Below are 26,761 nucleotides of genomic sequence, written 5' to 3'. Positions count from 1 at the left end.
CTGCCCCTCCCCTGCTCACACTCTGTCTCTCAAAAATGAATAAATGTAAAAAAAAAAAAAGTATATTATAAATAACTTTTTTTTAATGTTTTTATTTATTTTTGAGACAGAGAGAGACAGAACGTGAGCGGGAGAGGGGCAGAGAGTGAGGGAGACAAGGAATCCGAAGCAGCCTCCAGGCCCCGAGCCGTCAGCACAGAGCCTGACATGGGGCTCGAACTCAAACCGCGAGATCATGACCTGTGTGGAAGTCGGACGCTCAACCAACTGAGCCACCCAGGTGCCCCTAAAAGTTACTTATGATTTAGGGCTAATTATAACCAAACTCTCACAAATAATTTGATGATACATTCCAACTATTATCTGGATCTTCTTTGCCCAGGCTTGGTTTTCCCTGATGAATGACTAGAACTCATCTTTCTTTGTCATCTAGGATCTTCCAGTGCCCACAACTTGTCCCCAGCTCTTGTTAATTTCCTGACCAGCGGATCCCACTGCAGCCAAAATGACCCTTCGTTTAATGCACGTATGATCTGGGGCGCCTGGGTGGCTCAGTCGGTTAAGCGTCCGACGTCAGCCAGGTCACGATCTCGCGGTCCGTGAGTTCGAGTCCCGCGTCGGGCTCTGGGCTGATGGCTCAGAGCCTGGAGCCTGTTTCTGATTCTGTGTCTCCCTCTCTCTCTGCCCCTCCCCCGTTCATGCTCTGTCTCTCTCTGTCTCAAAAATAAATAAACGTTAATTAAAAAAATAATAATAATGCATGTATGATCATGTCACAGGCCCCCCAAAACAGTTTAGGGGCTTCCTATTTGGGCTTTTATAGCAGAGCCCTTACCACCCTATGAGCTTTATGAGAAGAAGTTGGGATGAGTGTTTGGTGAGCCAGGTGAGATTATCTGCTCCAAAGAGATACAGCAGGACAGAAAGCAGGGACAGCCCACAAATCTCTTGGCTTCATATTGCAGAAGCCCAAGCCCTTAAAGGCTACCAGAAGATTCTGTATACAGATATAATGCCATAGTGAGGCGCATAGAGGTTATGTGTTTACAATGAGGAGAAGATTTGGGGAAGACAGATGATCTTTTGGGGAAGCTAGGGTATGGTAGGAATTGGACTGTCTTTATTCCTACACCAAAGCAAGGGTCCCTTGACTCGAGGAGTCCGGGGTGGGGGCGAGTAGTGTTGCAGACCAGGCCTCAGGGCAGGTGGCTGGGCCCCAAGGGGAAACGCTGACAGGCACAGCAATCTTCAGGAAGAGGGTGTTCCCAGCCCGGCACAGAGACCGCAGGGACCCAGCAGGCCCACTGTCCCACAATCACGACATCTCAGAGGTAACCAGCCAGGACCTGTCCCTGGTGATCAGACAACCCCACCCATAGCTCCCTTGTACCCTCTCTCACCGGTGGGCAAAACAGCACCGGGCCCTGTTACAGGGAGATAGCCATTCGGTGTGTTTTAAATGAGTGAAGGTAGAGAAACACCACAACAGTGACTTTTTATCATGGATGCTTTGACCCCAGATTACCTTAAACTTCTTTCTCTCTGCTGATACAGAAACACAACGTATCTCTTAAGAAAGGCAGACTTGGGGCGCCTGGGTGGCGCAGTCGGTTGGGCGTCCGACTTCGGCCCAGGTCACGATCTTGCGGTCCGTGGGTTCAAGCCCCACGTCGGGCTCTGGGCTGATGGCTCAGAGCCTGGAGCCTGCTTCCGATTCTGTGTCTCCTTCTCTCTCTGCCCCTCCCCACTTCATGCTCTGTCTCTCTCTGTCTCAAAAATAAATAAACGTTAAAAAAATTTTTTTTTAATAAAAAAATATATAAAAATTAAAAAAAAAGAAAGAAAGAAAGGCAGACTTGTCCACATAACCATTATCCCACGGTTTTCACATCCTGGGCTGTGACTGTGACCAGTTTTCTAAGAGGCTCCGGCCCCACCCTGTCAACTAGCTTAATATTTAAGCGGATGTATCATGGTCTTAAAACAAAGGGCTTTCGGGGTGCCTGGGGGGCTCAGTCGGTTAAGTGTCGGACTTCGGCTCAGGTCATGATCTCGCGGTCCGTGAGTTCGAGCCCCGCATCGGGCTCTGGGCTGATGGCTCAGAGCCTGGAGCCTGCTTCCGATTCTGTGTCTCCCTCTCTCTCTGCCCCTTCCCTGTTCATGCTCTGTCTCTCTCTGTCTCAAAAATAAATAAACGTTAAAAAAAAAATTAAAAAAAAAAAAAAAGACACCAGGTCACTGATTTACTATCTCTCACCACCATGGCCAATGCCACTTCCCAGTGCCTCAGCACTTTGAAAAAGTATTGAAAGTTATAAAATAACTCCTCTAGAAAAATGCTCTGCACAAACAATTCCTCATTCACTGGGATGTGGCTGTATCCCATATTAGGTGGGGTAGATACAATATTAGAAATTGTATTCTAGGGGCGCCTGGGTGGCGCAGTCGGTTAAGCATCCGACTTCAGCCAGGTCACGATCTCGCGGTCCGTGGGTTCGAGCCCCGCGTCGGGCTCTGTGCTGACGGCTCAGAGCCTGGAGCCTGTTTCCGATTCTGTGTCTCCCTCTCTCTCTCTGACCCTCCCCCGTTCATGTTCTGTCTCTCTCCGTCTCAAAAATAAATAAACGTTTAAAAAAACAACAACAAAGCGCTTTCCTCACACGCACACGAGAGATACGTGACCTTATTTACCTGGGCTCTGGTCCCTTTGGTGGGGTCAGCAAAGGGGGCTGGGGCGGAGAAGTAGGTGTCCCATTTACAGGACAATTCTGCGAAGCACGGGCGGGGGATGGGCTAAGTGGGGAAGGGGGCATTAAGGAATCTACTCCTGAAATCGTTGCACGATATGCTAACTAATTTGGATGTAAATTCAAAAATTAAAATTAAAAAAAAAAAAAGAAAAAAGGTAAAAGAAATCCCACTTCCACCTGAAACAAAGAAGGAAAGAAAGAAAGAAAAAGAAAGGTGTGCAAAGCACCCAGGTACACTCGGCGACTTTCACACACTCTTTCCCCCCTCCTCCCCTGCCCTCCGTGCTGTGCGGTCACTTAAGGCAATTAGCCCAGCACCCAGAAGGTCACAGTGAGTGCAGTCAGATGGAAACCCCATCCGGGCCATTCCGTTCCCACAAGGGGCCTGTGATCCACTGTCCTTGCAGGGGAGGTGCCCAGCCTGGCTTGAGGAACTCAGGCGTTGGCGCCTTCCAGGCTCCTGCTTCCCACTGAGCACAAGACCAGCGCTGTAGACTGCGCCCTGGGCTCTCAGGCCCTGCCCAGCACGTAGGCAAGGTTTCCCCTTCCTTAGGAGGCCTGGGGGCGTCCCTGGGTGGGGGGGGGGGGGCCTGGGTGGCCCAGTCGGTTAGGCCTCCAACTCTTAATCTTGGCTCGGGTCGTGATCTCACGGTTGGTGAGTTCGAGCCCCACGTCGGGCTCTGTGCTGACCGCTCGGAGCCTGGAGCCTGCTCCCCGTTCTGTGTCTCCCTCTCTCTCTCTGCCCCTCCCCAGCCCCTGCTCAGTCTCTCTCTATCTCAAGAAGTAAATATGAAAACATTTTCATACATAACTTATAATAATATAGAAATCTATTTTTATAAAAGTATAAATATCAATGTAAAAAAGTAAACATTAAGAAAATAAAAAATTTGAAACAAGAGCAGGAGGCCTGTGCCTCACCAGCACATTATATTACTACACAAGTCACCGGGGGGCCTCGCTTATCCCCTCGCTTATCCCCTCAGTGGAGAAACAGTGACGTCAGAAGACAGTCCTGGGAGGTCTTCCTCTGAAGGGGCAAAGCACAGACAGCCGTCCTTCCCAGCGCTCTTGGCAGGAGAGCGATCCTCCCCACCACTCAGGCATTTCTTCTGGAATCTTCCGGGCTGGGAAAGACTCAGCAGTGTCCCTCAAGCAGGGTCATTGAGAAGCCACAGGGCTTCTCTGAAAGGCCAGCCTCTAAGCTCTCAGGAATGGGGGGGAGCCTTCCTTAGGCAGAGACAGCCACTGGCTGTCCAATGCCCACCCTCCTGTTCTCCCTTAGTGACAGACCTCCAGTATCACGAGGAGTGTCCCTACACCCAGAGAAGAGACGACATTTCCCGGGCCTCCCCTGCAGCTGGGAGTGACCATGTGACGAAGCGCATGTGTTGGGTTGGACTTCTAGAAAGGTGAATTAACGAAAGCTAGGCCACCTGGGATGCTCCTTCCTGCCTCCTGGAACTTAGATGGCTGGCGCTCCAGCAGCCATCCTGGACCACGAGGTTGACCTGGAGGACGAGGGCGACGCACACGAGAAAAGCTGAGTGGGAAGTACGGAGTTCCCACGTACCCTCTTCTCCTCCCCACCCCCCCGCCCCGCCACAGTTTCCCTTATTATTAACATCTCGCACTAGGGTGGTATATTTGTTACCCATCAATGAACCAATACTGATGCATTATTATTAACGAAGGTCCCTCATCAGGGGTCACTATGTTGTACATGCTGTAGGTTTCGACAATGACAATGACAGGTGTCCACCAGTATAATACCAAACAGAAGAGTTTCACAGCCCTGAAACTGCCCGGTACACCCCCTGTTCATCCCTCCCTTCCCTGAAGGTCTTCTTACTGTCTCCATAGTTCTGTCTTTTCCAGAATGCCACGTGCTGGGAAGCACACAGTACGCGGTCTTCTTAGCAACTTGCACATCGGTTTCGTTCGTGTCTTTTTATGGCTCGATAGCTCGCTTCGTGTTATTGCTGAATACTGCCCTGCTGTCTGGACGGCCCCCGGTTTAATTTGGGGGTCTTCCTTAATTTTATTCATTCACCTGCCGAAGGATGTCTGGGCTGTACCTGCCCCTCTAGGCTGCTGGCCTTCTCTGCAAACGTCAGCCTCGGTCCTGTGTCGGGCCAGCCGGGAAGTGGTCAGCTCAGTTCTCCTCTCCTACAGGGTGAGGAAGGGTGAGGGTGAGGGTCTGTCGGTCCCACTGCAGGCGACAGTGGGAGGTGTTGGGAGATGAGGAAGGTAGGAGAGTAGGCGCGCACACACACACACACACACACACACGCGCGCGCGCGCGGGTTCCTATGTCTGTGATGCTGTTGGCCTCACCACCTGTCAGCCCTTCAACATGATTTTCAACGTTGCAGCCTCCAGCCTTTCTTCCTGCACCCACGGCCTTCGCTGCGACGAGACCATACTTAGCAAGGGAGAGGCGTTACCATCCCTTTTTCTTTTCTGCTGTGCTTGGAGCGCTTGTGGGGTGATGCTTTATCTGACATGGTTTTGCTCCCTTTTTCCCGGTCATTATTAACGCCGTGGTTGTTCTTCCTTTGTGAAAAGAAATCGCCCCAAGAGGGACTTTCGCTTGACGAATAGGACGAGGCCATTCTAGAAGAAAGACAACTGCATCATAAATTCCCACCTAGTTTAAAAAGATAAGACTGGGGGGGCGCCTGGGTGGCTCGGTCGGTTAAGCGTCCGACTTCGGCTCCGGTCGTGATCTCGCGGTCCGTGAGTTCGAGCCCTGCGTCGGGCTCTGTGCTGACGGCTCAGAGCCTGGAGCCTGTTTCCGATTCTGTGTCTCCCTCTCTCTCTGCCCCTCTCCTGTTCACGTTCTGTCTCTCCCTGTCTCAAAAATAAATAAACGTGAAAAAAATTTAAAAAAAGAATAAAAAGATAAGACTGTGGCTACTTTGCTCCCCAGAGACTGATCCTTGTAACAGCTTTACCGTGGCGGTGCTTTTGAAGGGTCCACCGGCAAAAAGGTGGCAACGCAGAACTAGAAAAGGAGAGATCGTCGGTGTGGGGTCTGACCTCCTCAACGTTAGGCCCACGACAATTAATCCCGCACAGCTTCAGTGAGACAGCTGGGTGTCCCCACACGTCCTCGGTCTGCAGTGTGTGAGCCAGCAACTGATCCCTCCCCTTCCTTTCACGAGAAGCTGGGGTTAAGAGATATGCATATTTGTAGGTCCATAAGGGTTAGAAACTCTCAGAGAAGATTTATGCAAATCAGCCCCATAAAGAAACACATTGCTAACCATCCTCCAGAAATTGTGTGATAGCAATGAACAGCCAATAAAAATTCCCAGGTACTTATAAATTTTTTTTTCAACGTTTATTTATTTTTGGGACAGAGAGAGACAGAGCATGAACGGGGGAGGGGCAGAGAGAGAGGGAGACACAGAATCGGAAACAGGCTCCAGGCTCTGAGCCATCAGCCCAGAGCCCGATGTTACCATGGAAGTGTTGTATTGTTTTCATTGTTGCTTTTTGAGTGATCTTTGTGAACAGCAAACGAAAGTGTATTTTTAGGTGTGGTTAGTCTTTAAAGGAGCAGGCTTTGAGTAGAGCAGATTTCCCTCCATCCTGCGGGTGGGCCTCATCCAACCAGTTGAATATCTTAAGAGCAAAACTAGGGATCCCCAAAGAAGAAAAAATTGTCCTCAAGACTACAATGTAGAAGTCTTTCCTGAATTTCCGGACTCTGAGTCAGGGCTACAATGCCGACTCTTACCTGACTCTCTAGACTGCTGGCTTGCCATGCAGCTTTTGGACTTTGAAGGTCCCCACAATCCTATGAGCCAATTCCCTCTCTCTCTCTCTCTCTCTCTCTCTCACACACACACACACACACTATATACATACATTGTTATGTGTCTCTGTATAATATTTATAATGTATATGTGTATGTATATGTGTGTGTGTCTTCTGTTGGTTATATTTCTCAAGAGAACCCTGACTAATAGATGTTTTATGTCATACTTAGAAAGACCTTCCCCATGCTGAGATTATTAAAACCATTTTCTGCCATAAATTTTTTTCACCCTTTTTATGGTTTCCTTTCTTAATGTTTAAGGCTTTACCCGTTTGTTTTTTCCTTTTGGTGTAAGATATGACTAAGAATACAACTATATTTTATTCCCAGATAAGGAAATGCCATTCTGATTTATAAATCCGGTATAAATATAAAGTAATGAGACTGGTTTTATTATACAGTTTGTAGCCTGGCTCAGAGAGCACCTAGAGTCGTAAAACACTTTAGAGAATTTAAGCATCTTTGGGGGAAATATATCATTGTTTGAGCACTACTTTTGAAGCCCAAAACACACTCAGATATAGGAGGCCTGAAGTGTTTACTTAAAGAAGAAAGCCAATAACTCAACAGCGATGCCTCCTTTATCAAATTATATTGCCACAGGCGTCGCTCCCGGGCTGAGGAAGGTGTTTTGCCCACGAGCCTTTAATATCACTGTGTACCTTGTGCCTGGTTTTGCACCAGAAACAGCGACAGCTTGACTCAAGGCACTTGGGAACTCACACACAGTATTTCATTCTGCCCTGTTTTGAATCCTAACAGGCACTGTGGAATGCCCTTTGGCAAAAGACAATTTGTAACCCAATGGGAAGATTATTTATTGGGTCAAAGTCCTTGAGGTACTGATTCAAGAGGTATGACTATTCGTTGGGGAATGTAATTTGTTCAAAAGGCAGTTTGAACACCATAAACACTTGAACATCGGGGGACGGACTGCTTTTCCGGCAAGGTGAAAAGAAAAAACCAGTTCTATAACTCTACAAAAAATACTACTCACAGGGTTTACAATAAGATCTTTTGTTTGAATTCAAAGTCAAAAGTTAGCTTTAACAAGCGTGTTTTCCTCCCTAAACTATTTGACATTGTCAAATGAATCCACATTTCAGGAGGGGAAAAACAGGACTCAAATCAAGCGTCATCTGAATGCTATACATTTGAAATAACTAAAATGCGTACGAGCGGTTAAGGCACATACTATTTCAAACCACCAACCCTACCGTAGGTTGAAAATAGTACAAAACTTGCAATATTTAAAGCAGTACATGAAGAAAAATGCAAAACCCACAAAAACTAGAATTGGGGTATTTCTGGGTTCACGGGACTTGAACACAAGCACGTCAGAGGGGTGAATGGGTACGTACCTTAAGGGTTTTGCTCTTCAAAGAAATGAACCGGAGAGAACCTCTCTGGAAGGGATAGACAAGGCACTCACTGGTGGAGTGGAGGTTGGGTTCAGGGGAGTGGTCCTGGTGGCTAAAGAGTCGGAGTTAGGAGGGAGATTGATCGCTCACTTCCTATCAAACACAAAAAACGATTTCGGAAGAAATCATTGTTGGGAACTAACAATCAGCGAGACAGACCACCAAAAAGAAATGCTGTTGGGGTTCCTGGGTGTCTCCGTCAGTTACGCATCTGACTCTTGATCTCGGCTCAGGTCATGATCTCACAGTTTGTGAGTTTGAGCCCCGGGTTGGGCTCCATACCGACAGTGCAGAGTCTGCTTGGGATTTTCTTTCTCTCTCTCTCTCTCTCTCTCTCTCTCTCTCTCCCTAAATAAATAAATAAGCATCTTTTAAAAAAAGAAATGTTGTGGAAGAATGGCCGAACTGCCATGGACAGGTGACGCTGTTGACCACACCCTGCGACTTGGCGCTCCAGCCTTCCTTGATTTCCGGAACAGTGTGCTTCTCTAGCTCTCCCTCGATCTCTGACGTTCCTCCTTGGTCCTGTCCTGGGCTGCCCTTCTTTGCTCGCCCATTAATTCCCACAGCTCTGCCACGGCCGGATTCTGGACAAAGGGATTCACTCCCAAGTCTCTCCCCAAGCTTCGAAAGGTGGAACCAAGGGCCCCACTAGCTCAGCTCACGTGCCCTGCAGGCTCCTCGGTCTCAACACGCCCGCTTCCAGATGCATCTAAGAGCCAAGCGAAGCCTTTGGGAGGCCTCACAGAGCAAGCTGTCCACGTGGCGCCATGCTGGGACAGGCTTGCCTGACCTGGGAGACAGGAAGAGTAAGCAGGAATCTGTGCCTGTGTTCATTCAGCACTGCATCTCCGGAAGCTTCTAAAGCACCCCAACACCTCAGATGCCACGAACATTTGTTGAGAGGAGGAAAGGGTAGGAGGAAAGGAGAGGGGGGTAGGGAGCCCAGGAAAGAGGGAACAAAGATGGAAACAATCTTGACTCAAAACCCAGCAATTTATACTAAACTTATGGCCTTGGGTAAGTGACTCAGCCTCGCTGACTCTAAGCCTTGATGTCCTCGTCTGTAAAACAGGCAGCCACTCCACTCAGGGTTGTTGTGAACACTGAATGAGATAAATATGGATAAAACGCTTAGCATAGGGCCCAACGTGTAATGAGTGGTCCATACATGCTATTGTTGTGACTCTTGATGAGGGTCATAGAGCTGGTGAGGACCACGGGCGTAAAACACGCCTGTTAGCTCAACATCCGAGCCCCTTCTCTCTGCTCTCACCTCCACCTCCAGCCATTTGTGTAACAGACCCTTTCCCAGCCAGCCCCAGTGTCCCACTGTCCCCTGAAGAGCCCTGTCCCCAGCCACACAGACACCTGTCCCCTCTGGTGAATGCAAATCCACTAACAACAAGCAGAGGACTACCAGGATCTGTTTCTACTAGCTTGATAAAGCCTCTTCAACAGCTCAGCTGTCCCTGACACACAGAAAAGGAGCGGGCGGAACCATCAGGATGCACTCAGCCTGTTCTAAACCTCGAGGCAGTCAGCCTGAATCACCGTCCTTGTCAACAGCGCCTCTCAGCAGCATGGGAAGATTCTGTTCTGGGCTCTGGACCAGATTGCTCAGGAGCAAGAGGAAGCAGGAAGCTCGAGCCTCTCGCTCTCGCTGTTGCTGACCACGTGGCCACCGGGTTGGGGACACTAAGCCACAACCTTAGCGGGAGGGACAGCAGCTGAGGAGTCTGGTTCTAGACACAGAGCACTCATTTCTTCTCCAACGCCCTTCGATGCTCTCTGCCCCTCCAGCAAGTAGAAAGGGGTGGCAAGTAGTGACCTTCCTGGTCTGCGGATGTCCTTGACCACAGACAAAGGCTAATCGAAAGAGATGGCTTTGCTTGGCAGCTAAAGGAGTATTCTGGAGCCGTTCAGCCTGGGTGTCAATTCCGAGTCTGCCTCTTACCGGCCATGCAACCTTGGGCAAGATACTTAACTTCTCTGAACCTCAGTCTTCTCGTCTGTAAAAGGGGGGTGATAATAAGACTTCGCTCATAAGGGTGTGATGTAATGCCGCAGTAAGGGGAAGACAGAGAAGCAGTGGTTCGCGTCCACCTTCCCAATGTCCCTCTTGGTCAAGTCCATCAGCACAGGCATCCCCTGACATTTGACATGGATTGGGCGTTGGTATGAGTCCTCAAATGGCCCAGACTGAGTAAAAAATCTATTCCATGGTGGAGGAAAGATGTTTGCTCTTTCCTGATTGCCATGAAGCCCCAGTGCCCTTGGGCCGCCATCTTGCCTCCAAGAAGAGAGGAGCCTTGGACTGATGTTGACACTGAGGACAGAATGAAGATGGCTCAGTCGGTTGAGCGTCCGACTTCGGCTCAGGTCATGATCTCACAGGTCGTGGGCTCGAATCCCACATCGGGCTCTGTGCTGACAGCTCAGAGCCTGGAGCCTGCCTCGGATTCTGGGTCTCCCCGTCTCTCTCTGCCCCTCCCCCGCCCATGCCCTGTCTCTCTGTCTCTCTCTCTCAAAAATAAACAAACATGAAACAACAACAACAAAAAGGCTATTTGCCAACATCAGACTTCTGGTTCCTGAACAAACTTAGGGTCAGCAAGACCACATCCTTGACCGCGTAAAACAGAAGAACCGGGGCCACGTGCCCTGCTACAGCATATCTCCGGGTCCAGCTTCCTGGCACAAATAGAATAAGAACATGTGAAATTGATTCAGCCCAGCCTGTGACAACCATCAGCATCCCATGGATTGGATGCCCCCCAAGACCACTTGTGCTCAAATCTTCTGCCTCTCTAATCAGTGTCTCCAGGCAACTCAGGCAGTGAACATTTTGTTCTTTCCTTCCCTCCCTCCTTCCCTCCCTCCCCCAACACGTATTGATCAAGCATCTACTATGTGCTTGGTGCTCAGGGTGGAGGGGGAAGGAGGTGTGCGGAGGGTCCGTGGAGGAAGTGGCGTTTGAGTTTGCCCTTGCAGACTGGCTGAGATCTGGATGAGCAGAAGGGACTCCAGGTGGACAGAGCACATGCATAGATGCCAGGAAACAGGAAAGACAAACCAGGTTCAGGGTCAGTGAGTAGATAAGGTCTCTCGGGAATGGAGGGAGGATTTCGTAAGGGCAGCCAGGGAGCCAGTCTAGAAGGGTAGGTAAGATGTGATTGTGCCTTAGAGGGGTACCCCCCCTCACCACCTGCCCTTCACTTCCCACAAGTTTGAAGTCAACCTTCAGAGACCAAGGAGAAGGGGCGGGAGACCCGGAGGCAGGCAGGTCGTTCCCCCTTCCAGGGAAGGATGGAGACAGGAAGGGAACAGTGACAATCACATGGTGCTCTGACTATAACGGCCAAGTATCCCTCTATTTGGAATGTATTGTACCTGGACTCTGACCATCCTGGTGGGCGTTCAGATTTGCATGGCAGTGTGGGAAACGTGACTTGATTGTCTATGGTCGAGTATCTAAATCTCTCACCGGGTGAATGATTTTGTTTGTGTACCATTCACCGGATGGTATACATGTTCGTGCAGATGCTTCCTTTCAAAGCACAGTTAGATAGCAGCCAAGAGACGCTTATGCTTAGATTGGCTTCTTAGATGGGAGTTAGTTCCTATTATAAGACAGCTCCCCACCCCCACCAGCCAGTTCTAGAACAGAATCACAGGTGAACACGTTGGCTTCCTAAAGTATCTTGGGGTGGGGGTGGGGTGGGACAATGAAAAAGAGGGGTCTGTAGACTGCAGAACAGCCCCTTCTGCGGGGAATTTGAGAGGACCGATGGGGTTCCCGGGAAGCCTGTCCTAAGTGTTCAATGCAGCTGGATGATTCAAGTAAGCAGGGGCTTCCTGTCCCAAATTGTCAACCAGGCAGCTCCTTCTGGCTTGTCCGTGGGATTCAGGGTCTTCAGGGCACCCAAGAAACAATAACGGGAAACTTGTAAAATGTTTGTTGCTTCCCTTCTGGAGTACGAAAACCAAAAAGGGGTGGACTGCTTTGTGCCAAAGTGAGACACCACCATACTGGAAAGATCTGGTGATGCTGTTCAGGTAGGTTGTGTTAAGAATGCAAAACACTACTTGAAGTACGTTGTTTTCTAAAAATGCCTCCGTCAGGAAATGTTGGGCTGGGGAAGAAAGGAATCTCAGAACGTTAGAGCTAGATTAAGGGAGGCTAAGACCTGATAATTGAATACATCGTGTGTCTGGATCTTCTGCTAGAGATGGAAAAAAATGCCATAAAAATATTACTGGATACTAGACCCTTACCAAAATCACAGTAAGAAACTGCTGCACACACAGTAGGATGGCTATAACCAAAGATAAGCACGTGTGTTGGCAAGGGGGTGGAGAAAATGGAACCCTCACACATTGCTAGTGGGAACGTAACATGGCGTACCTAGGTGTGTACCCAAGAGGAATGAAGACATATGTCCAGACAAAAACATGTGCGCGTACGTTCGTGGCGGCATATTCATAACAGCCCGAAAACGGAAACAGCCCAAATGTCCATTAACTGACAAACACACCGATGAAAGGTGGTACGCCCAGGCAGCAATAAAAAGAAATAAGCTGGGGCGCCTGGGTGGCCCAGTCGGTTGACCGTCCGACTTCAGCCAGGTCACGATCTCGCGGTCCGTGAGTTCGAGCCCCGCGTTGGGCTCTGTGCTGACGGCTCAGAGCTTGGAGCCTGTTTCGGGTTCTGTCTCCCTCTCTCTGCCCCTCCCCTGCTCATGCTCTCTCTCTGTCTCAAAAATAAATAAACACATTAAAAAAGAAAGAAAGAAAGAAAGAAAGAAAGAAAGAAAGAAAGAAAGAAAGAAAGAAGCTAATAGGCCAGGAAAAGACACAGGAAAACCTTAAATGCATATTCCTCAGTGAAAGAAGCCAATCTGGAAAAGCTATACACGCGCTAGGATTCCAACTCTATGACATCCTGGAAGAAGAAAACTATAGAGACGGTAAAAAGATTTGAGGTTGCCAGAGGTTAACAGGGAGGGAGAAGTAAAGAAGTATTTTTAGGGCAGTGCAACTATTCTGTTGTGATTCTGCAATAATGGATACACATCACTAAACGTTTGCCAAAGCCTATAGACTGGACGACATCAGGACTGGACCCTGGTATAAACCATGGATTTATGAGTGATATGCCCACGCAGGCTTTTCAGTTACATGAAATGTACCACTTTGGTGCGGGATGTTGACGGCGGGGGGCTGGGCATATGTGGGGACGGGAGACGTACGGGAGAGGTCTGTACTTTCCGATCAATTTTCTGATGAACCAAAAACCTCTCTAAAAATAAAGCCTATTTAAAAAAACAAAAAACGAAAGGCGACTCCCAAGCCAAGAAACGCAGGCAGCCTCTGGAAGGTGAAAAAAGACACATGGATTCTCCCCAGAGCCTGCAAAAGACACACAGCACTGCCAACACGTAGATCTGAGCCTCGTCGTGAGACGATTGATGAGGCGTCGAGCCCCAGCTCTGCCCTCCAGACTGTACGGGAATGAATCTTGTTTGCAGAGCACCGAGTTTGGGTGATTTGTTAACAGCAGCCGCAGGAAACTCCTGCGGTAGCGTTGTCTGCTGAGTGCAGCGTGGTGGTTATGATGACGTTTGGGGGTGATGCTGGGGTTCACGGGGTCCGGAGCCGACGGCCAAGAAGGAATTCTTGAAGGCGTCTTTGGTGCATAAAGGTGATTTCATTCAAGTGCGGGGACAGGACCCGTGGGCAGGAAGAGCTGCCCGGGACCAAGAGCAGAGACTGGTTATATACTACGGAGCTGGGGTAGGTCAAGTCCAGGGGAAGTTTCCGGTGAGATTTTCATATGCTAAAGAAGACGCACTCGGGGTGCTGGAGGCCTAGCTATTGCCCAGCGAAGGTGGTTTTTCCCTCTAGCAAAGCATCAACATTAAGACACAGGGAGTTCCTGGAGGAGCATTTTACTCGCCTGCCTCAAGTATCTGTCACTGGGCTGAGGTTATGAGGAAATGTAAGTCTACCCACCATTTTCTTCTTGCCTCTGGTCCCCACATCACTATGGAAGGGTGACGTTGGGGCTCCGGGGAAATGCAGTCCACAGGTCACTGGACATTAGGCTATGGATAAGATTGCCTCTTTCTTGTAATTGACTAAGATACTTGGAAACTGATGGAGACCCACTTCCTGTAAGACTGTGATCTGCATCTCGGTCATCTGTTTTCTTTCCTTTCCTTTGTTCTTGGGTGGCCAGGAGGGCCTGAGGGACGTCACACAGATCCCACCTGGGGTGGTCGGATAATGCCAGCTTGTGTTTGGCCCTCAGCCCGCCTCACTCACCCTCCCTCATCAGTTAGGTAAGAGGATAGCAGTAGAAGCTGATGGAAGGATACACTAGCGCCCTCTACACCAGGCGCTCCCGCAAACCTAAAAGTACTTATGTGTTTCCTTAAAAGAGGCTAAGATTGGCCAAAGACCAACAGGCGAGGCCCCTTGTGCACAGTCCCAGTGTGGCGGGGCCCTGCGGTCTTCTTGCTCCTTCCTGCTCACAAGGAGCCAGGACAGAAAAACCGAAGACGAGGAAAACCAACCATCTCCTGAGGGCGCTGCCCAGAGGGGATCCTCACCACTGATGTGAAACCGTCAGTTTCCCGGAAGAGGTCAAGTCATCTGCAGCAGTGACCCGTGAGCCCCTTGCAAGAGAGAAAATGGGTAATTGTGCAGGGATGCCGAGGTCGAGCGGTGACAAAGTAGAGAATGTGCCAAGTGTCTAGCACAGGCTGAATAAATACGTGTTACGGAAAACGAGGACACTGTGCAAGCGGCCTGAAGCGTCGCTTAGAAAACATAGGCATTGGGGCGCCTGGGTGGCTCAGTCGGTTAAGCGTCTGACTCCTGATTTCGGGCTCGACCCGTGATCTCGCGGGTCGTGATCTCGCGGGTGGTGGGTTCGAGCCCCGCATCAGGCTCTGTGCTGATGGCTCAGAGCCTGGAGCCTGCATCCAATTCTGGGTCTCTCTCTCTCTGCCCCTCCCCTGCTCATGTTCTCTCTCTCTCTCTCTCTCTCTTTCCCAATCATAAATACATGTTTAAAAAATTTTTTTAAAAAGAAAACATTGTTTTTATAGATTTTTTAAAAAAACACAAACAAACGCTGCTTTCTGTGTACTTATTCCTTATGCTGAGAAAAGTAGAGTCTTAACAACAACCTAGTTTCTCCTTCTTGAAAGTTTTATTATAATTACTATAAAATTAAGCGACTTTACAGAAAAAGATCGACATTAAATTCTAAGCCAGGGAACATGACTCTCTTCGTGGGCAGTAACTTCTGCTCCGGGGCTACACAAGTGCCCACTTCACATGGACGAGCGCCTCCCCAGGCAACTCCTCCCGCTTGTCCCCGAGTCATCTTCCGAGGTGAGGGCATCTTCACATCTCCTCGACTGAACTCTCTGCTCCACCCAGCTCTCTGGGGCTGCCCTCGTTGGTAAAGAGTGTTTCTTTTCCTCCAGTTGTCCCCCAGTTGTCCCCCAGTTTCTTTTCCTCCAGTTGTCCAGTGGACCCCACTTTTGAGCCACCCCCGTCCCACTGCACCTGCTGCCTCCTGCCCACACCCCTGCCTCGGCCCAGAGATTAGAGACAGTCGAGATGGCACGGCTTCCTGTGACCAGCTCCCTCCCGCCTGCGGGATGAAGTCTCCACCTTCCCGACCTAGGAGATCATCAAGTTCCTCACAGTCCTGCTCCCAGGCTCACTTCACCTCCACCCCCCCCAGCCCTTCCCCCCACCTTCCCCACTCCTACCCCTTCCCTTCTTGCTTGGCCCCCACACACCCGCCAAACCATAGGGCCTGTTCCTTAGAGTAGGCAGGTCCCATGAGCACCCGGGACTCTGGGCTCAGGCCCCTCCCTCAGCCTGAGGGTGCTCACCTCCCTCCACCCTTGACAAGCTCATGCTTTCTTTTTTATCTATTTATTTTGTATTTAAGTATAGTTGATGACATGGGAAACAAAGGCAGAAGGAAATGGCAGATAAAATTAAATTTCCTTATAACCTGCTGCCCGTTGACAAATAACTTGGGCTGGCAGAGTAAAATATTCCTCCAGAAACTTCCTACTGCCTTAATGTTAATGCTTTGCTAGAGGGAAAAGCCACCTTCGCTGGGCAATAGCTAGGCCTCCAGCACCCAGAGTGCGTCTTCTTTAGCATATGAAAATCTCACCGGAAACTTCCCCCGGACTTGACCTACCCCAGCTCTGTAGTATATAACCAGTCTCTGCTCTTGGTCCCGGGCAGCTCTTCCTGCCCACGGGTCCTGTCCCCGCACTTGAATGAAATCACCTTTTTGCACCAAAGACGCCTTCAAGGATTCGTTCTTGGCCGTTGGCTCCGGACCCCGCGAAAACCCATCACCCCCAAACCTCCTCAGTTGACGCACAGCGTGACAGTTTCAGGTGTACAACATAGTGATTCCACAACCCTGCATGTCCTGCTGTGCTCGCCACAGTGCAGCCGCCACCTGTCACCAGACAGCTCTATTCCAGGGCCACTGACTGTATTCCCTGTGACTTGTTCAGTCCATGACTGTATCTCCCACTCCCCCTCACCCGTTTTGCCCGTCCCTCCTCCTCGCTGGCAGCCGTCAGTCTGTTCTCTGTATTTATGGGTCCGATTCTGCTTTTTGTTTGTTCATTTGGGTTTCTTTCTTGCCTTCTTTCCTCCCTCCCTTTCTTTTTCTTTCTTTCTTTCTTCCCTCCCTCCATCCCTCCCTTTTTCTTTCTTTCTCTTCTTTCTTTCTTTCTCTTTCTTTCATTCTTTCTTTTTTTCTTTCTTTCTTGTTCCCTCCCTCTTTCTTTCTTCCTTCCCTCCTTTTCTTTCTTTCTTTCTTTCTTTCTTTCTTTCTTTCTTTCTTTCTTCTTCCCTCCCCTTCTTTCTTTCTTCTCTCCCTCCCTCCCTTTTTCTTTCTTTCTTTCTTCTTCCCTCCCTCTTCCTTCCCTCCATCCTTCCCTTTTTCTTTCTCTTTCTTTCTTTCTTTCTTTCTTTCTTTCTTTCTTTCTTTCTTTCTTTCCTTCTTATCTAGATATAGACAAGAGAGAGGAAGAAGACCAACCATTTCTTGAAGGTTCTACTCAGAGGGAGTCCAAACAACTGATTTGGGCCCATACACCCAACTCCTTCTCAATGCCTCCTTCTCTCTGATGCCTACTTGCACCCCTCCTGTCAGAAAGACTGGAACCCCCTCACTGACCACCCCCTCTGTTCCCAGAGCACATTGCTTGTCCCTTTCTGGTTGCTTCTGTCGGGTTTGCCCAGTACTCTGTGAAGTGTCTGTCTATCTTATCTTTTTTTACCAAAGTCATCCATTCAGGGTGACTGTGTGTATTGAAGCAGCCAGCAGAATGGGTGGGGCGTGGCTGAGGACAGCCTCTTGGGAAAGCACTAGCTGAGACCCACAGCCAAGGTCGACTAGGCCTGGTCACAGCTCTGCCTCTCCCAACGGGGGCGTGACCTGGGACAGCCTCTCCGCAGCCGTGTGCCTCCATTTGCACATCTGTAACAGGGGATAATCATCGCTCATACTATTAATAATGTACTGATAATACTAATTAGCCCTAATGTACTAAGAATAGTATATGTCACGGGATCGTTGCAGGATAAAATTAGTTAATCCACGAAAAACTCTTTTAAGTAGTGTTTGGCACACGGCAAGGACTCAGCAGGTTTTAGGTATTTTTGTTGGGCAATTTCCACGTGGAATTTCTGTATCAGAGTCTCTGGGAGTAGGCCCGGGAGACTGCATTTTAAGCAAGCACCCCCAGGCGAGTCCACTGCATCCTGGCATGTGTGGACCGCTAACGAAACCCAAACCTCTCGTTTCATAAACGAGGAGCTTGGAGACCAGCGAGGGGAAATGACTCACCCAGGCCCCACAAGGACTTGCATAAGCCACTGTTTAGTGTCTCTTTCATCATTCAGGAGCTTGAACGCTCAAGAAGACCAACTTTTTTTGGTTTTCAGATGCTTTCCCCACCCAGGGCAGCCCAGAGGGGACCAGGGCCACAGAACTGGCCTGGGCAGGAAGTCCAGCTTTGGCCGATACACTCAACTCCTTTCCTATCTGCAGCCAGAGAAGCAAAGCCCACGAATTACCACTTACTCCATTTCCTCTGTTCTAAGCTCCTCAAGTTCATAAATAAGAATGCCCTTGGGGCGCCTGGGTGGCTCAGTCGGTTAAGCGTCCGACTTCGGCTCAGGTCATGACCTCGCGGTTTGTGAGTTCGAGCCCCGCGTCAGTCTCTGTGCTGACAGCTCGGAGCCTGGAGCCTGCTTCGGATTCTGGGTCTCCCTCTCTCTCTGCCCTTCCCCCACTTGTGCTCTGTCTCTCTCTCTCTCAAAAATAAACAAACATTAAAAAAAAAAAAAAGAATGTCTATCAGACCGTTCGTCCGTCTGACCCTGTCCCTCCAAGGCAGAGGACCTTGCTATGATTTGTGTGCGTGGCCTGGGAGAACCTGAAGTGGCTTCCCAGAGTCCCCAGGCTTCTCAGGTACCAGGAGCAGACAAGCCATTGAGAGGACACTGGGCAGAGCCATTTGGGGGCAAACTTCCCCTTCCTTCTTCAGCCAGACATGAAGAAAGTTCTTCCCTTCTCTTCCTTGTCCTTTACCAAATCATGAAAACCCAGAGAATGAATCTGTCCTGAGGTGGATGTTGTAGCAGTGACCATTAGCTGTCTCCAATATCCATTCTCTGGTCCCTTAAAAAATGGAAGTCGAATTTTTAAATTTTATTAGAGAGAGAGAGAATGAATGGGGGAGAAGGGCGGGAGGGAGAGAGAGAGAGAGAGAGAGAGAGAGAGAGAGAGAATCCTAAACAAGCTCCACACCCAGTAAGGAGTCTGATGCAGGTCTGGATCCCATAACCCTGGGATCATGACCTGAGCAGAAATTAGGGTCAGACGCTCAACCGACTGAGCCACCCAGGTGCCCCCGGCAGTGGAATTTCTGGCAGGGAGCAAACTGCCTAGCTGAAGTCTGCATCCCTCAGTCACACGAGGGAAGGACAGCAGAGGGGACGGCCTGGACTTTTGGGTCTCCACCTTAAAGAGACAGAGCCTCCTGTCTTGGCCCCTTCCTGCTCTCTGGCTGCAGACTGGCTGAGAGGCATCATAGACCCCGGAATGAGGGTGACACCAGGAAAGGCAGAGTGACAGAGAGGTGGAGACTGGGCCCCTCCTGGGCCTCCTGGGCCCCTGGAATGTTGGAACAGAGCCACCCACCCAGCGTGAACTGCCCGCGTGTGGGAGACGCAAACTGTCTCTCCTCAGGCCATGCAGATGTCAGGGCAGCTAACCCCAATCCTGACACAGACGTGGAGAACTGTACTTGGAGGACAGAGCCATGGTTCCCCCTGCTCTGGGCTGCCGTGCCTGGCCGCAAGGGTGCGGTGGGCAGAGCCCCGGCTTTAGGTTCAGACTCAAATATGGGCCCAGCCGTCTATTAACTGTACCAGTCAGCTCGGGCTGCCGTAACTAAGCACCCCAGCCAGGTGGCTTAAGCCACAGAAATATATTGTCTCCTGCTTCTGGAGGCTGGACGGTTGAGGTCAAGTTGGTAGCAGGGCCACGCCTAATTCTGATTCTAAGGAAGGATCCGTTCCAGGCCTCTCTCCAGCTTCTGGCCGTCCCTCGGCTTGTGGGCGTTCACCCCAATCTCTGCCTCCACCCTCACAGGGCCTTCGCCCTGCGTCTCTTCTCATCACCTTCCCTCTGTTCACGTCTGTCTCTGTGTCTTTTTTAAACTATAGGGGCGCCTGGGTGGCGCAGTCGGTTAAGCGTCCAACTTCAGCCAGGTCACGATCTCGGGGTCCATGAGTTCAAGCCCCGCGTCAGGCTCTGGGCTGATGCCTCAGAGCCTGGAGCCTGTTTCCGATTCTGGGTCTCCCTCTCTCTCTGCCCCTCCCCCATTCATGCTCTGTCTCTCTCTGCCCCAAAAAATAAATAAACATTGAAAAAAAAATTTTTTAAAAATAAAATAAATAAAACTATGTATGTATTCACTTCTTTAGTAAACTCGATGCCCAACGTGGGGCTTGAACTCACGACCCCGAGATCATGGGTCCCATGCTGTACCGGCTGAGCCAGCCAGGCCCCAGATTTCCTCTTGTTATAAGGACACCAGCCATTTTGATTTAGGGCTCATCCTAATGACCTCGTTTGAACTTGATTAGCTCCCTTAAGACCCTATTTCCAAATAAGGTCACATTCTGAGGTCCTAGGAGTCCAACGTATGGGTTTTCTTGAGGAACACAATTCAGCCCACAACACTCGCTTTGCTCATAAAATTTGGGTGTTTACTTAATGCCTTATTGCCTGTTTCCCCAATGTCAGGTTTATATATTCATTCTCAAGGCCTAGTATTTAGGAAGTCCCCAGGCCGTGCCTGGCCTGTGCCAGTGTCTGGCCTGTGCCAGTGTCACGTCTACATTTGAGGACAGGCGCCCCTTCGCATCATCTAATCATCAGACGTATGTAGTGGCCTTTGCCAACTTTTCTGCCTGCTCGTCCCCCAAGCCCCTTTCCAGGGTCTGGGGGGTGAGCCTGTACCTTACGCGTCGGGGACAGGGACCATCTGCCACAACAGATGCTGAAAATGCCACCTTCTCGGCCTCCCTCGTAGCTGCACAGCCCCAGCTGTGGTTCTCCAGCTCACCCGGTGATGCAGTAATGACTCACTAGCCCTTTTTTATTGATGAGGCAGAGTCTTCCCTAGTGATACCCCGTGGCATTTTCAAGGCCAAGATGGTTGATCAGGAGAATGTAGCAGCTTCCAGGTGACCTCGGGGTGCAGAGAGTAGGACCGTTGGCATGGGAGGCAACACAGTGTGGTGGCTTCCAAAGCAGAAAGCTGTGGATTGATGGGGCGCCTAGGTGGCTCAGCCGGTTGAGAGTCTGACTTCGGCTCAGGTCATGGTTTCACGGTTCGTGGGTTCGAGCCCCGCGTCGGGCTCTGTGCTGACAGCTTGGAGCCTGGAGCCTGCTTCGGATTCTGTGTCTCCCTCTCTCTCTGCTCCTCCCCTGCTCATTCTCATGCTCTGTCTCTGTCTCAATAATGAATAAACATTAAAAAAAATTTTTTTTTAAAAAAAGAAAGCTGTGGATTGAAATCTCAACTGTGCCCCTTACTGGCTGAGAGACCATGAGGAAGTTGATGAGCCTCTCTGAGCCTCGTTTTCCTGGTCTGTCAAATGGCGATGGTAATACTCAGCTGCTCAGAATTGCTTGGGAGGATTAAATGAGATAATACGCCTGAGACTTTTACTGCGCCGTGACGGTTACTTTGACCTGTCAACTTGACGGGGTCACGGGATACTCAGATACTTGGTCAAATGTTATTCTGGGCGGGTCTGTGAGGGTGTTTCCACACGAGGTTAGCACCTGAATGAGTGAACTGGGAAAAGTAGACTGCCCTCCTGAATGTAGATGAGCCCCCTCCGGTCCCTGGGGGGGCCTGCGTAGACTAGAAAGGCTGACTTCCCTCTTGTAAGCGGAGCTCCTCCAATACATATATATATAATTCTATACTATATGTATATATAATGCTATATATATAATGCTATACTATATATATTATATAATATATACTATATAATATAGTATATATATACACTATATAATGCTATACTACGTATATATAATGCTATATATATGCTATACTTATATACTATATATGTACTATAATACTATACTATATATATACTATATATATACTATACTATGTGTATGTAATGCTATATATATAATGCTATACTATATATATTATACAATATATAATATATAATATATAGTATATATATATACACACTATATAATACTATACTATGTATATATAATGCTATATATATGCTATACTATATATACTATATAATACTATAATACTATACTATATATACTATATATATATACTATACTATGTATATGTAATGCTATATATATAATGCTATACTATATATATTATATAATATATAATATTATATATTATATACACTATATAATACTATATGATACTATATACTATACTATTTATATATAATGCTATATATATGCTATACTATATATACTATATAATACTATACTATATTTACTATATATATATACTATACTATGTATATGTAATGCTATGTATATAATGCTATACTATATATACTATATAATATATACTATGTAACATATAGTATATATATATATACACTATATAATACTATACTACATATATATAATGCTATATATATGCTATACTATATATACTATATATACTATACTATGTATATGTAATGCTATATATAATGCTATACTATATATATTATATAATATATACTATATAATATATACTATATATATACTATATAATACTATACTATGTATATATAATGCTATATATATGCTATACTATATATACTATATAATAATATAATACTATACTATATATATACTATACTATGTATATGTAATGCTATGTATATAATGCTATACTATATATACTATATAATATATACTATATAACATATAGTATATATATACACTATATAAAACTATACTACGTATATATAATGCTATATATATGCTATACTATATATACTATATATACACTATACTATGTATATGTAATGCTATGTATATAATGCTATACTATATATACTATATAGTATGTACTATATAATATATGGTATATATACACTATATAATACTATACTATGTATATGTAATGCTATGTATATAATGCTATACTATATATACTATATACTATACTATACTATACTATATAATATATAGTATAATATATAATAATGCTATACTATACATACACTATACTATATATATATATTTTTTTTTTTCTGTTGATTCTATTTTGCTGGGGAATCCCGATACACTGGAATACATGGAACAATAGTGCCCATTCAGCGATTACAGTAGCTGTTTGTTGCGTGAGTTCTAGTATTCTGCTACAAATAAATGATGGAGCCAACACACAGCCCCAGCAAAGCCCCCTCGAATATCGCCATAGCAGCCTCAGACTTTGCCCTGCGCCACACTGAGTTGGGGTGGGGGGCGTCTTCAGCTCCCGGATGTGCACTGGCAATTTCTGCTTCTGGCACCTTCCCTACACCGTTGGCTCCCACAGCCCCCTGGGACGCTGACATCAGCCGCCAGGTGCTCCAGGAGAAAAGAGAATGCCTGAATCTCTGGGGGCCGCTGTGGAGGCTGCTTCTCAGGGCCCCGGTTGGAGAAGAGCCTCAAGAGACAGCATGGCCGGGGGTGGGGTGCCCCGGGGCCTCTGACTTAGTGCCCCCGCCCCCCCCCCCCCCTGCCCCAGATGGCTTCCAAAACAGTGACTCTGGGAGAGACCCTCCTAGCCTAGAGAAGACTGCACTCTACCGGATGGTGCTGAAGACAGAAACTCAGCAGAGCAGCCGGCCCCGGCCCCCTAGGCCAGCCACGGGGTCCCCAGCCCGTCCTTGTGGCATTCCTGCCCTCCCCTCCAGGTGCCACTTTCCCCTGGGGAAATAGGAAGTCGGGATGATCTTGCTGAAACCTGCAAATGTGAGATATCTGGCCTCCTCCTTACCACTCAGGGAGCTCGTCAACAAGCAGACTCCTCCTCCACAGACCCACAGAATCCCTGGAACTGTGCCCCGGGATCTTTGCTTTTAACAGCTTCTCCAAAAGACGTGGGCCTGCACGCGTTTGGCCAAGGGAGACAGCCCTGAGCTGAAAGGCACTCTCTCTCCCTTCCCCGGGGCCAGACCTCCTGCTTCCTGGGTTTATATGGCTTGTGGCCATCGCAGGACCTCTCTGAGCCTCAGTTTCCTCATCTGAAAGATGGGAGTGATCATGGCTCTTCCTCAAAGGATTCAAGAGAAAATAAAAGTGCTCGGTGCAGAGTCAAGGATCAGTAATTGTTAGGCATTATCACTGAGGGAACAACAGCTCCCCTGCAAACTTTCTTTCTCCCACATGTGAAATGGAAAAAGTCATGTCTTGCTGAACACCTACTATAGTTTTTGGAGTACACGAGCAAGCTCAAAAAGCACTCTTTTTCCAAAAGCAGCTTCGTAAATGTACCAGTGTACCTTTAAAAAATAATAAAAAGCTGAAACTATTAATAATAATAATAATAAATTACAACTTCCTGAATGCCTTCTATGTGTCAAGCTCTGGCAACAATCCTGCCTGATGGGTACTGTTATGCCCGTTTTAAGAGAAGGAAACCCATACTGCACCTTGACCCAGGTAAAGTGGGCTTTGAACCCGATCTCAGTCTGGGACCCACACTGTGCTACCTTCATAAAGCTGGTGAATAACTGTCTCATCAGCAGGAGCTCCCTAAATTTCCCTGATTTTCCACAGTCATAAATACACGATAGTATTTCCAGGCAAAATTTGTTTATGTAAGTAAGCTTTGCTGTTAACGTTTCTTTTTTTTTTTAATGTTTGTTTATTTTTGAGAGAGAGTGACAGTGAAAGCGGGGGAGGGGCAGAGAGAGAGAAGGAGACACAGAATCGGAGGCAGGCTCCAGGCTCCGAGCTGTCAGCACAGAGCCCGACGCGGGGCTCGAACCCACGGACCGTGACATCATGACCTGAGCTGAAGTCGGACCCTTCCCCGACTGAGCCACCCAGGCTCCCCAACACCCTGAGATTGGGGTCCGAATCTTGTTTTCGCCTTTCATCCTCCCGAGTCCCACCCTCAAGGCAGACTCCCTAGAACTCCCTTGGGACTGTGTTTCCAGAGAGGGACAGCTCTCTTGATCACAATGACATCTGGCACAGAGCTTTGTAGGAAGCAGGTTCTCCATAAATGTGATTTGAAACCGTGCAAATCACTACCGTGGTGGTCTTTAGAAAGATAGGAGGAAAACCAAAAGCAATAATACTCATTTTGTTCACGTAGCCACGCCGTGGAGAATGGGTAAAGGGCCAATTCGGATCGTTTGACAGCGGGAGCCCAGAATACAGATACACACAGCACTGCCCTCCCGGCTGCACCCAAGCAACTGGAAATGCTCCTTAAGTCTTCTGATGGCTCACCTTAGCAAACGTTGAGGATCCTGGCTTCTACCGGACACTACAGCAGGTGCCGTGGCTGGGGATGAGCCAGCAGACGAGCACTAGAGGAGCTCATTCCTCCTGGGGCAGAGGTGCATGCGGGCATCCGAAGGCGAGGGCCGACCGAGCCAGGATGGGCAAATTTCTGCGCGGTATATGGAAAACCGCTTTTGCGGTTGCCAACTAATCATTGCTTACGACGGTTCATTTTTCCTAGACCCCTAGAGAACTTCAGGGTGGTTGGGATTTTTTTTTATGTATCACCCCTTTCTCACTGCGTGTCCGAGTGGCTGAAGACCAATTTTAACAAAGTCCTGAAAAAGACTCCACCCTTTGGAGAGGGGTCAAGTGGTAAGAATAAGTTATGCGTCATCCCAAATTTCATCGCATCGTAAATTCGGACTGGTGACTGTGCACGGCGAGAAGCCGAAATGACAACACACACGTGGAACAAAAAAGCGATTCGAGCCCCAAGTTCATGACTAAACAGTCATCTTGTCTCTCCCATCTGCTCCATTGCCTTCCACGGCGACTTATTTTCATCCGTTCCTCCAAGGAGATACGAATAAACTTCGGGACTTCCGCTGTGCCCTTCACCTCAACCCAGGCAAAGCAGATTTATCTTCTGAGGCTATAATGGGTCTCGTTTACCATTATTCGAGTTTGCTCTCCACGAGTGGCACATGGCGTAAAGAACGCTTCCCGGATGTACAGTGTAGTCATTTGGAGCGTCTCCATTATCTCCAGGACCATTAATTAAATAGGCTCATTAATTAAATCATTCTGCAGTTTCAGAGCAGCATTAGCACGGAGCCTTGACCGGAAGGGGGATGAGTGGGGTCAGTGGAGACGGGGGAATCTCAAAAACAGACGTGGGGGGGGGGTTGGGGGTGAGGGGGGGGCGGGGGCGGGGCGTGAGGACGGAGGTGACAGTGAGGATGACACCCCGGAGGTACGGCACACCTACGATGGAGATGTAGCGAGTCTCCTCCCCACCTCCCCACCTCCCCACCTCTCCAATATTCTCCCCAAAACTCCAGGAGGTGTGTCCCCACCAGGGGCGAAGCGACACCCAGGGCTCTGCCTCCCCCACTCCTGAGGCAGAGGGACGCTAGCTGGGAGCTCAGCTTCCACTCTAAGGGCCTCCTCGGCACCCAGTCAAGGCCAAATCCTCACATCCTCTTTCCTGCACACAAATCCAACAACATCCCACCCTAAGTACCCCCCCCCCCATGAACTCCATGCTCCCCTCTCACATCTGCACGGCTGCTACTGGGGGGCCTTCTGGATGTTGCTCCGTGCACCTCGCCCCTCAGCAGGAGGTCTGGGGAACAGGCATGGAGGTCCCTGTGAGACCAGGGACCCGGGTTGTCCCCTGGGTCCGTTCTGGCAACCAGAAAGAGAGGAAGCTTTGAGGCCCAGGTCAGTTATTTGTGATGCCGAGGCCAGGAAAAATACCATGTGGGGTGTTTTCTGCTTGGCCCCGGGGTCCCTAGCAGCTCTGCTCCTCCCTTTGGAACTGCCCCATGACTTTTGACCCCTCTGGTCCACACTGTGCTCTCCCCTGGAGAGCTCAAGTGTACTTCCTGTCCTCAACATTCCGTCGCTTGGAACTTCTTCATAGGCAGCCTTGGGACATCTCTTGTGTTGTTCTTTCGCTGCTACAGTAGGG

At 48.7% G+C, this 26,761-nt stretch overlaps 1 non-coding gene across 1 annotated transcript; it reads right to left on the bottom strand.

Moving 5' to 3' along the window:
* Positions 1-20,060: 20,060 nt before the first annotated feature.
* Positions 20,061-20,133, bottom strand: TRNAM-CAU. Its single transcript has one exon. It is a non-coding gene; the product is annotated as a tRNA-Met (tRNA).
* Positions 20,134-26,761: the final 6,628 nt, after the last annotated feature.

Source organism: Prionailurus bengalensis, chromosome A1 (genome assembly GCF_016509475.1).
Source record: "Prionailurus bengalensis isolate Pbe53 chromosome A1, Fcat_Pben_1.1_paternal_pri, whole genome shotgun sequence".
NCBI classification, from domain to species: Eukaryota; Metazoa; Chordata; class Mammalia; order Carnivora; family Felidae; genus Prionailurus; species Prionailurus bengalensis.
Note: the sequence above shows the minus strand (reverse complement) of the source record. Positions and strands in the feature narration are given on the sequence as shown.